The sequence below is a fragment of the Artibeus jamaicensis genome, unplaced genomic scaffold, assembly GCF_021234435.1.
Source record: "Artibeus jamaicensis isolate MK-2021 breed Jamaican fruit bat unplaced genomic scaffold, CSHL_Jam_final contig_241, whole genome shotgun sequence".
Lineage (NCBI taxonomy): Eukaryota > Metazoa > Chordata > Mammalia > Chiroptera > Phyllostomidae > Artibeus > Artibeus jamaicensis.
In genome coordinates, this window is record NW_026521509.1 from 2,108,773 (window position 1) to 2,123,867 (window position 15,095).

Sequence of the window (15,095 nt, forward strand, 5' to 3'; positions counted from 1 at the left end):
TGAAGATCACATGGAAGGTTAGCAACAGGGGAGTGGGAGGAGGAGAAGGGGGGGGAAGGTACAGAAAATAGGTAGCATAGACTGTAGATAGAAAATAGATAGGGGGGAGGGCAAGAATAGTAGGGGAAATATAGAATCTAAAGAACTCGAGACACGTGTTCATGAACTAAAGAGGGGGAATAGTGGGGCAGGGGTGTGCAGGGTGGAGGGGAATGAAGGGGGAAAATAGAACAACTGTAATGGCATAATCGATAAAATATATATTTTTTAAAATGGTGGAATAAGGAATTTCAAAACCCCTCTATAAAGTAATAAAAATTGGCAAGAAAGCCCTGTCAGAATCCATCTTTTCTATCTCTGGAAGATAATCAGCAGCTTGCATCAACCTGGAAAATGCTTCACTGAGAAAAATTGGCTTATCTCTCAGTGATACAGTGGTCCCTTGGGACGGTCACGTTCACAGTCAATTTTATTAATCACTACTGCCTCCGCCAATAGACAACAGATGGGAAAAACAATAGATTAACCAGAACACTTGGAAGGAAAGGCTTAAACTGAGATGCCTTGGGCAATAGAATCTTTGAGAAGCTCAGGTACATTCCTAGGAACCTAGAAGGCTACAGAATTGTCCAGGATTGCATAGTTAAGTTCAGCCAAAGTCATAAGCTCTCACCTCTGACAGATTCTCATGGTCTATGAGATCTGCATGTGAAGGTTACAGCAGAATCATAAACTGTCCAGTTAAGTGTTGAAGGCGTGCCCCAACAAACATGCATGGCCCAAGGTAAAAGACTGGAAGAATTTTCTGGTTTCACGTATTTAAGGAAATTTTAGTCATATCATTAATTAACTGCTACTAATCTGACAACATAAGTGAAAGGACAAAGTCAGGACCAGTTGCTACCGTGGTACCATTTCCTGAGCAGGCCTATGACCTTGTTAGCCCCGTGGAGCTCGCAGTCAAAAAAGTAACAGCATAGGTCATGTGTATCTGAGAGATATATTCATTACTGGTATGTGCTGAAATGTGAGAAAAACTTAAACCACTGCAAATTGGCATTTAGTATATTTATGTAAGAAATATATGATTTGTATTTATTTTCAGTTACAATGTAGAAATTGTTAAACAAATAAATATAAAAACAAAACAATAAAAATTCTTCTTTTCAAATAATAGAAACATGGATATTGCTAAAAAATCCAACTGAAAAGGTTTTTCACATTAATTAATCAGACTCTTCAATAGTTGGCTTTGCAAAACATTTGTAGCAGTCATCACATTTACAATATTGCTGTGCTTAAGGCATAAATACTTTTCACAACACTTCCAAAAATATTTTATAAGCAACTGGAGAAGTTTTTCAACATCTATTGGATTATCAAATTGATCTATTTTTCCTGCCATTTTCAAAGGTAAATGAAAAAAACCACAACACAGACTTTGAGGTTTATGAAAAAACACAACTAACCAACACTGACCTCGGAGTTCATGGTATCTCTCAGCTGCAATTTACTATTGAATATCACACACCCTTTGGAAATACATGTTATAACCAAACTGACAGCTTAAACATGATTGCCTAACATTAGTCACATACAAAAGTGCAGCTAGTCATGACCTTGGACTTAGGTACTCGATATATGTAACAGTATTTAAGAAAGAGTTTGTTTGTATCTCTCATATCAACCATGACCTTGACAGGGTTAAATCTGATGGCCATTTTACTCTTCTGAGCTTATGTCCCCAGGACTGGAAAATTACAGGAAAAGCAAGAACAGAACATGACTAACCACCCCCACAGCCACGCCAACAGAACACTGGAGCAAATTGCAGTTCGCAAAAAACCAACGAAACCTCCTATGCTGCACCCCTAACAGCCCAGGGCCACACAACAGCAACTCCCCCAATTTGTACTCTAATAAAAGCTCAAAACTTGAACCCCTCTGGGCCTGCATAATTTTTCATGCCTGGCCCCTTTTGTCTCTTGGAAAGTGAGTAAAACCTTGCCTTCTGCATTTTCCTCTCTTTGTGAATTCTTTCACAGCTGCATCCATGGCCACCCTAATAATAGACTTTAGTGGACGCACATTGTTACAGAGATCTGATCAGATCACTGGGGAGGAGAAGAGAAGGGCTCTTCGAGGTAGGAGAGGGTTCTCTGAGGCATGGGATTATGGGCTGGAAGATTTACACAGAAGGAGGGCAGAGACTGGATCTCAAACTGTCTTCCTCGAGGATACCTGGATGATGGTGCTGCAGCTGCCTGTGTTTCCCAAAGTATGATGTTTTGGATTGGAAAATAAACTCTGGACACAGCCTAGGACCAGGCCAGCCTGGCAGAGGGTGGCAGGGTTGAGGGTTGTTCTCCTCTGGGTGTTCTGGAGGGGATGGACTCTGAGGTAGAAGCCTGACATTCTTCCAACACTGTGTAGCTTTCATATCTTATATTGTAGTTTCTAAACTGATTCTATAGAAATAAGGTAATTACAAATTAACAGGAGGAATAATATGACTAATGCATGTGGAAAGCTGTTATTCCCAAATTGTGTAGCTTTTGAATAAAGACTCCTTTGCATTCTCACCTAACCTGTGCCTGTGGAATTTTGCCGGGGGCGGGGTAGCAGGACCCCAATTCCTGCTCAGTAACAACATGACAAAGGATACAGACATTACCAAAATATTTCAGACAAATTACTAAACGAACAAGCCAAATAACAACAGCTACAAGAAACAGCATAATTTATGGGATGAGGGGAAAACCAAAATTCCAGGGTTACCAGGTTACAATATAAAAAATGTACACTTTTCAACAAAAAAAGTATAAGGCAAGCAAAGAAAAAAGAAAGTGTGGCCCCTATTAGTGAGCAGCCAGGAATAGCAGCCAGAGGGGAAACAAAACAGGGCTTCTGCTCAGTGCAGTCTAATAAAGAACCTAGCCCTGGCTGGTGTAGCTCAGTGGATTGAGCACGGGCTTGCGAACCAGACAATCACGGTTCGATTCCCAGTCAGGGCACATACCGGGGTTGCAGACTGGTTCCCTGCAGGCCACTTCCCAGCAGGGGACGCACGAAAGGCAACCATACATTGATACTTCTCTCCCTCTCTCCTTCCCTTCCCCTCTAAAGATAAATAAATAAAATATTATTAAAAATAAAAGAACCTACCACAGGGGGCTAGAAACCAAAGAGATAAATGTTTCACCCACTGACTCAGCAGTCCTGAGCCTGGTTCAATAAGATTGTCAGGTGTTCCAAACATCACAATCAGAACTATGATAGCCAAAATTTTGATAATGCAGGAGGAGGGGAGCCCTTGAAATTCTGTGTGTGTATCATCTCTACTATCTGGAAAGGAAAACCTTTACAACTATGTATTGATCTCAAAGTCTAGAAGGAGAGGAGGAAAGGGAACCTAGAAACTAACTAGAGTATATGACCCCTGAACCCCAATAGTCGGCACACTCAGATTAGCTGAGTGCCCACTTGCAGCTTTTTTTCAAGAGTATAGACAAACTTGCAGCTTCATTTTCCAGTATAAGTGAGGCGCGTAGATTCACTAATTGCCCACTTCTGCCTTCTGGCTCAAGTGTATAAAACAAACTTGCTAACAAACTTTTTAACAACTTTCTTTCCTCTGTGCGTGGGGCAGTCAGACTAGCCAGGTGCCCGTTTGCAGCTTCGTGCTCATGTGTGTTTCATAAATAAACTTGGTCCTCGTTTCCAATATACATGCTGTCTTTTACCTGAATTCTTTTATTATGAGTGAGATAAGACCAAGGAGGGGGAGTTCCCTAACTTGGTTCTCTCCAGTAATACCCATATGAAAGAAAAAAAGCAATTAAAAGAAATTTTCCACAGAAGTCTTGATATTGGACTTAGTAGACACAGGCTTTAAATTGGCTATTTTGAATACATTCAAGCAGCTAAAATAAACCATGTCCAAAAAACTAGAGAAAATTATGAGAACAGTATCTTATTAAATAGAGAATATCAGTTAATAAATGGATAGTATCAATAGACAAATCAATAACTAGGAGTTATTGTAGGGGTATAAAAATAATTTTATTCTCACCTTCAAAGTTCTTTTAGTTCAGCTAATAATCAAATTAACAGAGACAGATTAACAGGAAAAAATGTCCAAAGTTTATTATGCAAATGTGCATTTGGGTATGTCTTAATGAGACTCCAAAGAGGCATTGGGCAGCTGAAGCATATATGCCATTCTGGGTCTAAAGAGAAGGAGGGGGGTGTGCAGATCTGAAATTCACAAAAGGAAGTAAACAATTTACATGTAGCCAAGAAAGAGCAGAGTTATAGGGCAAGCAATTTCCTGCTAGGCAACCCATAAAGAATGGAAAGGAGGGGAGAATCCATCAGAACAGGGTTTTTCATGGATCCTCCCTGTCTACATACTTAATTCAAATTAGGCGAGGTGAAAACCTGAAGGTGAAAATGGTAGAATTCCCTTTCTAAACCAGTTTTTTTTAATCCAAACCCCATTGGGCAAGAAAGTGGGAAGTTCAAAGATTCTTTCTGTTTTTTTGTTTCTTAATAACCAATATAAATTAATATCTTAAAAGCCACATTTTGGGAGTGGCAAAGCTTCAATCCCCTTCAATATTAAGGAAGTGAAAATTATAGTAATTCGAATATACTTTATGATGAATTGATTTTCTACAAGGTGCCAATGCCATTGAATGGAGAAGAAATAAAATTTCAGTAAGTGGAGCTGGCATGCAAAAAATAAACTTGGAATCTTATCTCAAAACATATACAGATATTAACTCAAAACATATCAAATAACTAAAAATAATAGCTAAAATGATAAACCTTATAGAAGAAAACTGAGAAGCAAGTCTTGTGGCCTTGGATTAGACAATAGTTTCTTAAAATAACACCAAAAGCACTAGCAATAAAAGAAAAAAATAGATAAGTTAGAGTTCATCAAAACTAAAATCTTTTGTGCACCAGAAGACACTATTAAGAAAGCAAAAAGACTATATTAATTGGAAAAAATATTTCTAAGTCATATATCTAATAAGGGTCAAGTATCCAAAATATATAAAATCTCTTAATGCTTAGCAACAAAAATACAAAAAATTAAAAGTGAGCAGAGGATTTAAAAAGACATTTATTCAAAACTGATATGCAAATAGCCAATAAGCATAGGGGTACAGGATCAATGTCATTAGAAATTAAGGAAATACAAATCAAAACCACAATGAGATACTACTTCACACTCACTGGAATAAGTAGAATAAAAAAGCAGAAAATAACTGTTCATGAGGATGTGGATAAATTGGAACCCTCATATATTGCTGGTGGATATGCTAAGTGCTATAGCTGCTATGGAAAACTATTTGCCTGTTCTTCAAAAGTTAAATTTAGAGGTATCATATGACCTAACACTTCTACACCTAAGTGTAGACTAAAATTAAAAATGTGTATTTCCAATAAATCATGTACATTAATGTTCAGAGTGCTTTTATTGATAATAGTCAAAATGTGAAAATAACCTAAATATTAATTGACTGACAGATAAGTCAAATGTAGGATAGTCAAAGAATTTAATATTATTCATTCATGAAAGCTATTGACATACTGACTCTTGCTACAACATGAATGAACCTTAAAAAGTTTAGATTAGTGTTGCCCAAAGTTTGGGGTGGTGCAAGGACGGAGGAAAATTAGGAATAAATGCTTAAATAAATTATCTAAATTTAAAGGATGATGGTGCTGCAGCTGCCTGTGTTTCCCAAAGGATAAATTTTGGATGAGAGAAGTAACTCTGGGCTAGGGTCAGGCTGGCCTGGCAGAGGATGTCAGGGTTGTTCTTCTTTGGGTGTTCTGGAGGAGATGGGCTCTGCAGTTATTATTTTTTATTGTGGAAATCATGAAAATATTCTTCTGATAGTTGTGATGGATGCACAGCATTGTAAATGGTATACTAAAAAACATTAGAAAGCATTTTGTGCACTGAAATGTTGAATTTTATTTTATGTAACTTTTCATTCAATTAAAAAACTTGATTACAAAAGTAGAATCCAGCATATTATTTATGAGGACATTTATTGAACATTTCACATTAGCATTACATTATTGTTTCTTATAAGAGCTTGTAATTTTTATTTTATTTTTTTAAAATTTTTATTGATTATGCTGTTACAGTTGTTCTATTCCCCCCTTCATTCCCCTCCACCCTACCCCCCGTCCCCACCATTACCCCCCCTTTAGTTTATGACCATGTGTCTCAAGTTCTTTAGATTCTATATTTCCCATGCTATTCTTGCCCCCCATCTATTTTCTATCTGCTGTCTATGCTGCTTATTTTCTATACCTTCTCCCCCCTTCTCCTCCTCCCACTCCCCTGTTGCTAACCCTCCTTGAGATCTTCATTTCTATGTTTCCACTCCTGATCTAGCTGTCCTTTTAGTTTGCTTTTGTTTTAGGTGTGGTTGTTAATAACTGTGAGTTTGTTGTCCTTTCACTGTTCATGTTTCTTTAACTTCTTTTTCTTAGATAAGTTCCTTTAATATTTCATATAATAAGGGCTTGGTGATGATGAACTCCTTGAATTTGATCTTATCTGAGAAGCACTTTATCTGTCCTTCCATTCTAAATGAAAGTTTTGCTGGATAGAGCAATCTTGGTTGTAGGTCTTTGGATTTCATGACTGGGAATACCTCTTTCCAGCCCCTTCTTGCCTGTAAGGTCTCTTTTGAGAAATCAGCTGACAGTCTGATGGGAACTCCTTTGTAGGTGACTGTCCCCTTAGCTCTTGCTGCTTCTAGGATTCTCTCCTTCATTTTAATTTTGGCTAATGTAATTATGATGTGCCTTGGTGTGTCCCTTCTTGGGTCCAACTTCTTTGGGACTCTCTGAGCTTCCTGGATTTCCTGGAAGTCTATTTCCTTTGCCAGATTGGGGAAATTCTCCTTTATTATTTGTTCAAATAAGTTTTCCACTGGTGGCTGTGTCTTTCCCCCTTCTGGTACCCCTATAATTTGGATGTTGGAGCGTTTAAAGATGCCCTGGAGGTTCCTAAGCCTCTCCTCATTTCTTTGAATTCTTGCTTCTTGACTCTTTTCTGTTTGGCCATTATTTGCTTTCTTCTGGTCCACTCCATTGATTTGAGTCCCAGTTTCCTTTTCATTGCTATTGGTGTCCTGTGCAATTCCATTCATTTAAATTAGTTTCGCCTTCATATATTTGTTTAATTTGTGGCTATAATCAACCAGTTCTGTGAGCATCCTGATCACCAGTGTTTTAAACTGTGCATCTGAGAGTTTTGCTATTTCTTCATCGCTTAGATTTATAGGATCTGGGGCTTTGAGATCTTCTTGAGCCATTTTTCGTTTGCCTTGGACTCCCAGGTTGCTGGGTTGTGACGCTTATGTGGGGGCGTGGTCAGAGCGGGGAAATGGCGGCACCCTCTGCTGTTTCCTGCCGCTGGGTGAGGAGCAAAGCGTTAGGAGGTTCACCTGGGCCGGGCCACTCAGAGTCGCTGAATTATGACTCTGTATGTGGAGGTGGGGTCAGAGCAGGGAAATGGTGGCGCCCTCCCTGCCGCTTGCTCTTGGGACCCACTGGGTTCCGGTCCAATCGCCCACTCCCTTGCTTGCCTATCCGTGCACAAATGCGAGACCACAGTCAACCCACAGCCCTGCTGTCTCGCTGTTTCCCCAGGTCGCTTGCTTGGTCGCTCGCTCGGTTGCTCACCAGGTCCAACCCTGCGCCTGGATTCCGAGCACCTGAGTCGGTCTGACCCAGTTTTCCCGTGCAACCCCGCTCCGCCAGCTGCTGGTTTCGCCCCTTACCGGTCAGGCTGAAGAATTTGTTGTTAACAGACTTCCGAAAAGTTCAATTTTCTGTGTTCTGGCTGTGTTTTCTGTTGCTAATATTTAGTTGTCTCTAAACTTGGTTGTGTGAGAAGGCACGGCACATCCACCTATGCCTCCAACTTGGCGGAAGTCTAGAGCTTGTAATTTTTACATATGCACATATATGCAATATCTGTTTATAGCTATCTATCTTTATCACCTTTGATCTAAACTGTATATAAATATCTGAGTGTTTGAGAAAAAGTGCACCTAGTATTTTGAATAACTAATAAAAAATTGAGATGCTACTAACATGAGTTTCTAAGGAAAATGTTTATGTTTATCATAAATAAAAATTATTTCACAAGGTAAAAATTAATTTAACTACTCAAAATTTTTAAAAAGAACAGGCTGTGGTCATCTATTCACTACTTCAGTTAAAATGAATAAAACATTATCATTTATGACAAATTTGCAGGTGCTCCTATGAAAATTAGGAATGTGAAAACTAGTTTTCCAGCTTTTTAGAAATCATTGATCATATGGGAAATGCATAAGTCCCCATAAAAGTTTATCAATGTAGAGAAAATACAAATCTTTAACTGCATGTGTCACATGTGGATATGTTTGAAGAATAATAAGTGCTTTTTGTGTTAGTATATTCATCAACAACTATAATGCAAATGAACATATGATTTACCTCTCTCGTGAGTTTTATTACATATTATAGATTGTTTTAAATATATACTCTAGTTTCTAACTTTCATGTCCTCAACCTTAATTTCCTTTTCCCAACAGGGTATGTAGAATGCTTTGAATTTTCTGCATTTACAATAATATTTAACACCAATGACAGTCTCTGTTGCCTCAACATTTAACCCTGAAATGAGGTAAAATCATATGAAAAGCTTACGAAATTTAGCACAAATTTTAGTTTTCTACTAAAAGTTGTAGAAATTCCCCAAATCATAAAGACCCAGAATTCCTGAATTGGGAAAGAATGATAAACAACATGTGGCAATTCAAACATTTTCACTCTACATAAAGAAACAGGGGAGAAAGAGCTAATGTTGCTTGACTTTCTAGGCCTCATTTTAATTATTCCATAAAGCTCTTTTCAACCTTTTTGTAAAACAGTTTTTACAAATATCATTTACCGTTACCTGAGTCTCACCACTCTTATGTTTGGGAAGTTGCAACAAGTAAGGCACGGTTCAAAGAACGTGGCCTCTTCCTGGGCAGGTACCTCAGTTGACTGGAGAGTCACCCAGTAACCACAGTTGCTGGGTCCATCCCGATCAGGGCACATGCAAGAAGCAACCACTGAATGCATCAGTAAGTGGAACAGTGAATCAGTATTTTTTTCTGTCTCTCTCTCTCCTTTTTTCTCTCTCTCTCCCCTTCCTTTCTCTCTCTAAAAGCAATAAATTAAAAAAAAAAAAACACTTGCCTCATGATCCAAGCAGATCTGGGTTATATTCTTACTCAGGTATTTCTTAGCTGCGTGTACTTGGGAACTTTGCAGGAACTTTAAGAATCCCAGTATTCTCATTAGCAACCTGGAAAAAGGGTAATTTTTCACCTTAGAGTTATTTTTCAGATCATGGTAGATAATGAGGGTCACCTTGCACTTGTCAGACTTTTGTTTGGTGAGAGCTGGCATTTCATCGTTTCCCCTCAACTGGCCCATTCATAATTGCTTTGATCCCCTGCTACACAGAAGAAACTTGGCCTCAAGATTCATAGCCTAGGTCTTCGGTCAGGGTAGCATTAACCTTAGAATACTAACATTGCACTAAGGAAGTCTTTTCCATGAGAAGAATCCTGTTTTGTTAAAGTCAGGCACGAAATTTCTAGCAGGTGCTTCTTAGGTCACCATCATTGACTTGCAGTAGTTTATCACACAGAGCTGATGTGCAGGTCTTCTCTAGAAAAAAATGCTCATTTCATTCAAGTTATATCCTTTTTATACATTTTTAAAGATTGTATTTATTTATTTTTAGAGAGAGGGGGGAAGGGGAGGAGAAAGACAGGGGGGAAAAACATCCATGTGAGAGAGGACATCAGTCGTCTGGGCATCAAACCCAACACCCCGGCATGTGCCCTAACTGGGAATTGAACCAGCAATCATTCCTTTTGCAGGACAGCACCCAACCAACTGAACCATAGCAGGTCAGGGCCCAAGTTACATCCTTGAAGTCTACAAGGAGTTAGACAACATAAGACCATCTGTAAACCTCTTCATGCAACTGGCCTAAATTTTATAGGTTGAAAGTTTTAGCATCAAATTTAAATGCTGACTCTGAAAAATCAAGCTACAGTGCATATGTTATATTACAACAGGTCAATCATTATTTTGAATGAATTTCTGTGTTAATAAAGTGACACCTTTTTCTTTTACTGGATATATGGCTGCAATACTAAAGAGTTGCACCCCAGGTAGTGTGGCTCAGTGGACTGAGTGCTGGCCTGCACACCAAAGGGTTTCAGGTTCGATTCCCAGTGAGGGCACATGCCTGGGTTGTGGGCTAGGTCCTCAGGAGGGGGCGAGTGAGAGGCAACCACACACTGATGTTTCTCTTCCTCTCTTTCTCCTTCCCTTCTACTCTGTCTAAAAATAAATATATTAATAAAATCTTTTTTTAGAAAAAGAATTGCTATGGCTGTGATCAGGTTTGAGAAGAAGGTAGGTATTAAAGAGTGGCAAAGGTAGGGGTTTTGGTCAAGAGTTGGGTGAAGCTACACCAGAGGCAAAAAACTGGGTTAAGAGAAAATAGGAGATAACGAGTCAAAATAAAAGTGCAAATATTTTAATAAATTTCTTTGTCACAACTTCCAACATCATCAAAATAATACCTACCTTTAAAGAACTTTATTTTGACTGGGTCATTACAAAGACCATAAAATAAGCTATAAAAAACTAGAATATACGCTTTCTATAATTCCTGTTCTACGTTCTGTGGCTCTAATGGGGTTTCTGTTTTCTGTTTCCCCCTGACTTCATATGTCCTTGGGTGTGGCTGGCACAGACGGCACTCACTGGGTCTCTGTTCTCTATGTTTCAGACAAGAATGATGTAAGCCATTTATTCTCTGGTCTCAGAGGAGAGGTGTAAAGCACTGGCTCTCAAGTGTCCTTGTTTCGGGGAGATGAGGTCTGGCCTTCACCAGCTGGCTGTGAGTTGCTCAGCCTGATTGGCCTACTTGGACTTTCTTCTCTCCATTTCCTCATTCCATTTGCCCTGGATTTTTCTTGGCTTCTTCCTATCCTGCCTCCTGACCAGCGATAGTTTAGGAGGCTCAGTTATGTTGAATGAGCAATTCTTCAAATATTGTTTACTTTTTATTTAGTTGTTAATTTTTTATGGATTTAATTAACAAGATGGTCAAGAAAATTGGACATTTGCAGGATACGTGCATTTGTGGTCATGTGACCCAGCGAGACGGGAGATGGTGGTACCCATAGGCACTGGGGGTGATTAGGAATCTTTTTTCCATGTCCGTTTGAAAGTCTCCAAAGTAGTTTCAAAACCTATTTTTAAAATGCCACCCAGCATACAGGTGGCAAACACAAGGCCTGTGGGCCGAATCTGGCCCTCCACCTTGTTTTATCTGGCCTGGCACCTTATTTCTACCCAATGGCAGTGCCAAGCTCTCACTTAACTGTTAAGGAGCAGTTTCATCTGTCCAGTCCTAAAATTACATTCAGCCCTTTGAAGGCAACCATGAGGCCGATGTGGCCCCCGGTGAAAATGAGTTTGACACCCCTGATTCAGCAAATGCAAATTATAAACTGACATTGAGTTCTAAGCATTTAGCATTGACATAAAACAAAAACTATCTAAGGTATTCAGGGACAAGAAACTGGCATGTGTTTTTTTGTAAGAGAATTCTGACTTTATCCATACATTAAAGACAGTAACACCCAGTCACACTACGTAACAGTATGTGTAGGCATGCATTTTTATATCTTCTGTTTGTTCGGAGCAATGTATTGCTTCTATTTCTAGCAACAAACTGTATGAAGATGACAAAGATCTCTTAAGGATGAGGTGCAACATTTGGTCATTAAAACTTTGTACAGCTTACTATTTAGATAATAAGCACAAAAATAATGAAGTTCCATTGTAGCAAAAATTGGCCCTTTCGAAATCTGAGAATATTTAAGTATTTTTGTTTTCATTATTATCATGTAGTATGTGTTTATATGTGTTGTAAAATATAGAGCATGGAAATGAACAAAGATCACTCACAATTTTATAATCCCACTAGGATGGCATAACCACTGACAAGATTACATATATACAAGATCATACACACACACACTTGCATTGCTATAATTAAGTGTATACACATTTGAAAGGCTCTTGTACACACTGGTCACATGTTCTCAAAAACCGTTGTATTTGGAAACCCACCAGCAATATACATGTGGCTTCCTTCACACCTTCACCAAACCTCAGTAATGTTTTTCACTATTTGAGAATTTGATAGCAAGAAAAATTATATTTTATTTGCATCTTTCTTCCACTGGCAGTACTTGACCCCACAAGGGAATATCGTAGAGATTTAGTCTTAGTGTTCTACATGTAAAGAAAAACATTCAAGGCACGAGGGATGAAGAGACCCAATTCATGTACTCTCTCTCTCATAAATAGCCACTTAGCTGCCTTTTACTTGAGTTTTCTCAGCAACAACATAGGACTCACAATCCCTGTTCTGTCTGTGTATTGAGTTGATATTAGAACCAAATGAATACAAAGCAATCAGTGTGCAGCACGTCAGCTCTCCACCACACAAATATGGCTATCATGTCTATTCTCATCAATTCTCAATTTCCTCTCGGCATGGGAAGAGACTAAGCCATACTTCCAATGGAGGGAACAAAGCATGCTGTGTCCAAGAACCTAAAAGATGGTAAGGCTAGTTAACTTTTTCAAAGCCACCAAGCAAGTCACAGACAGACCTGGAATTGGCCTCGAATATTTTTAACTCCATTTCTTTTCCTCAGCTTGGCAGATCATGTTCCACACCCACCACTACTCTCAAAACAAGCAATAAAAACACAGTTAGAAGCAGACTATAAAACACAAAAAACAGTTCCATAACAACTTACGCCAATTTTATTAGTTGAACAGCAACTACAGGAATGGTCAAAGGTCAGGGAAAAATCACACGCGTGTGTGCACACACACGAGCAAGCAATTGTCTTGACAGTGAGTGTTGCAGCCGTAGAAAAGACATCATTTCCGGAAAGCTAATAATCTTCATTGACAATCTTTTAAATGTAAAAGACAACAGCTAAAAGCATAAGTGAAACATCATTATGCTTTAGAAAATAAAACTACAGCTGCAGACAAATTACAGTAAAGGGGAGTAAGATCGGGAACATGCGAACATCCATACCCACATGTATTTCAGAGTTTGTATGAATCCCTAATGTGGACATTAGAATATCTGATGTATAAATTTATCAGGGAAGAGCTTTTGGTAGAATGCCCATATTCATTAGCACCTACTTAGTTCCCAATAATTATATTAATTATGAAATGACAGTCAAATCAGCTTTGTGCTTTGTGAGATATTCTCATATCAGCCTCCTCAGTAGCTTTTGTGAATGAAGGCTGATAGGAAATACTAATTAAAAACATACCCAGAGCAACATTAGTTGGTGTAGAATGTTTCCCACTTCATACTGGAGAATCAGCTCTCTTAGAAGTGACTTTATTGCATGCTTACTATGCACCAAGGCTTTCAGTAAAATATTCATTAAAATTGACCTTTCTCCTACTCACCCATCCCCCAACCTTGCTCCACCCTCTGGGCCTCCCTCCACACACCTTGATGTGGCAGGTGTTCACTATGTGCCCAGAAAGAAGGGGAAACTACACCTCCCAGAAAGCAGTAAAAACACAGCCCATTCCACAGTCAGGTGTTTTATTAAGGTGATGGGTTATCATTTACTTCTCACTCACATGGTGTATTTTCTGGTCCAAGTTTGGGCCATGGCATTATATGTGCCCCTGTCCTTTAAGTACATTCTCACAATGGACAGAACTGTCATCAGGGTTGGGGTCACATAATATGGAGCTGATGGATAACAATACTTTGGGTGTGGTCAGTGCGGCAGACCACTGGGACCTGAGAGTATCTAGACAGATATGTCCTCTTCTGTCAATATTGGGACGGTATATCTGGGTGGTGAAGTAAACCCACGGAGGGTGAAAGGGATACCCACATGGGAAGTGTATGTTGAGTGAGAAGACCCCTCCCTCGTATGGGCTGTTGGGGGGACCCATGATGACCCCTCTCCATGTGAACATGTCATCGTTCACCGGCTCCGTGGAGCACAGGGGAGGGGGGTCCATAATGATGTCCATCAGTTCCTTCTCCAGGTGCTTTAGACCCATGGACGTGTCCATGGGAATGGGCCCTTTTGGAGCATCCCGATAGAGACAAGAGGGGACCGCAGATAAGGGGGGACCATGGGTTAGGGTGGGCATTGCCTAGGGGGGCCAGGGATAGAGGGGTAGCCACCGTCCAGGTTGGTGGGTAAGAAGGATGGAGCTGGGCTGTGGGGTGTGAGGGGGTGCTCCCCCAACAGAAATGGTGGGGGAAGGGGGAAGGAGGGAGAGTTGGGGACTTGGCTGGACCTGAGGGGCTACTGCTCACCTGTGTCCTGCTGGTCCCTGGCTCCTCCATCTCTTCGTCCTCCACTGCTGGGTCTACCACTCAGACTCTGAGCCCGGAGGCTGCACTACCGAGACACATTACCACTTCGCAACAAGACCAACCACTCCTCCTGGCTCGCTTGCCTCTGCCGTTGGCCCTGCCAAGCACACTAGGTGTCTGGATGTCACGAGGGCCCGCTTGTGGCATCAGCAAGTCAGTGGGGGTGGGGCCAAGGGAGATAGTGGGCCTGAACCAGATGGGGTAGAGGGAGGGAGAGACCATGGAGGAGAATGGGGGGGAGGGGGGACGGACCATAGAGGGGGAGGGAAGAAGGGTGGGAAGGACTGTGGAGCAAAATGGGGAGACAGGAATAGGAGGGTGGAGAGAAGGAGGGGCCATAGAGGGGGAATGTAGGGCTCTGGAAGAGCAGGACAGCCCATGGAGGTGAATGGAGGTGAATGGAGGGGTGGAGGGCAGTAGAGACCATGCAGGGGAATGGAGGGAGGGAGGGTCCATGGAGAGGAATGAGAGGGAATAGAGAAGGTAGAAAGTGGGTGGGACCACCGAGGGGAATGGGGGGCGGGACCAAGGAGGGGAATGATGC

At 40.4% G+C, this 15,095-nt stretch overlaps 1 pseudogene; it reads right to left on the minus strand.

Moving 5' to 3' along the window:
• Window positions 1-13,790: 13,790 nt before the first annotated feature.
• On the minus strand, window positions 13,791-14,229 carry LOC119038995 (ubiquitin-conjugating enzyme E2-17 kDa-like; annotated as a pseudogene).
• Window positions 14,230-15,095: the final 866 nt, after the last annotated feature.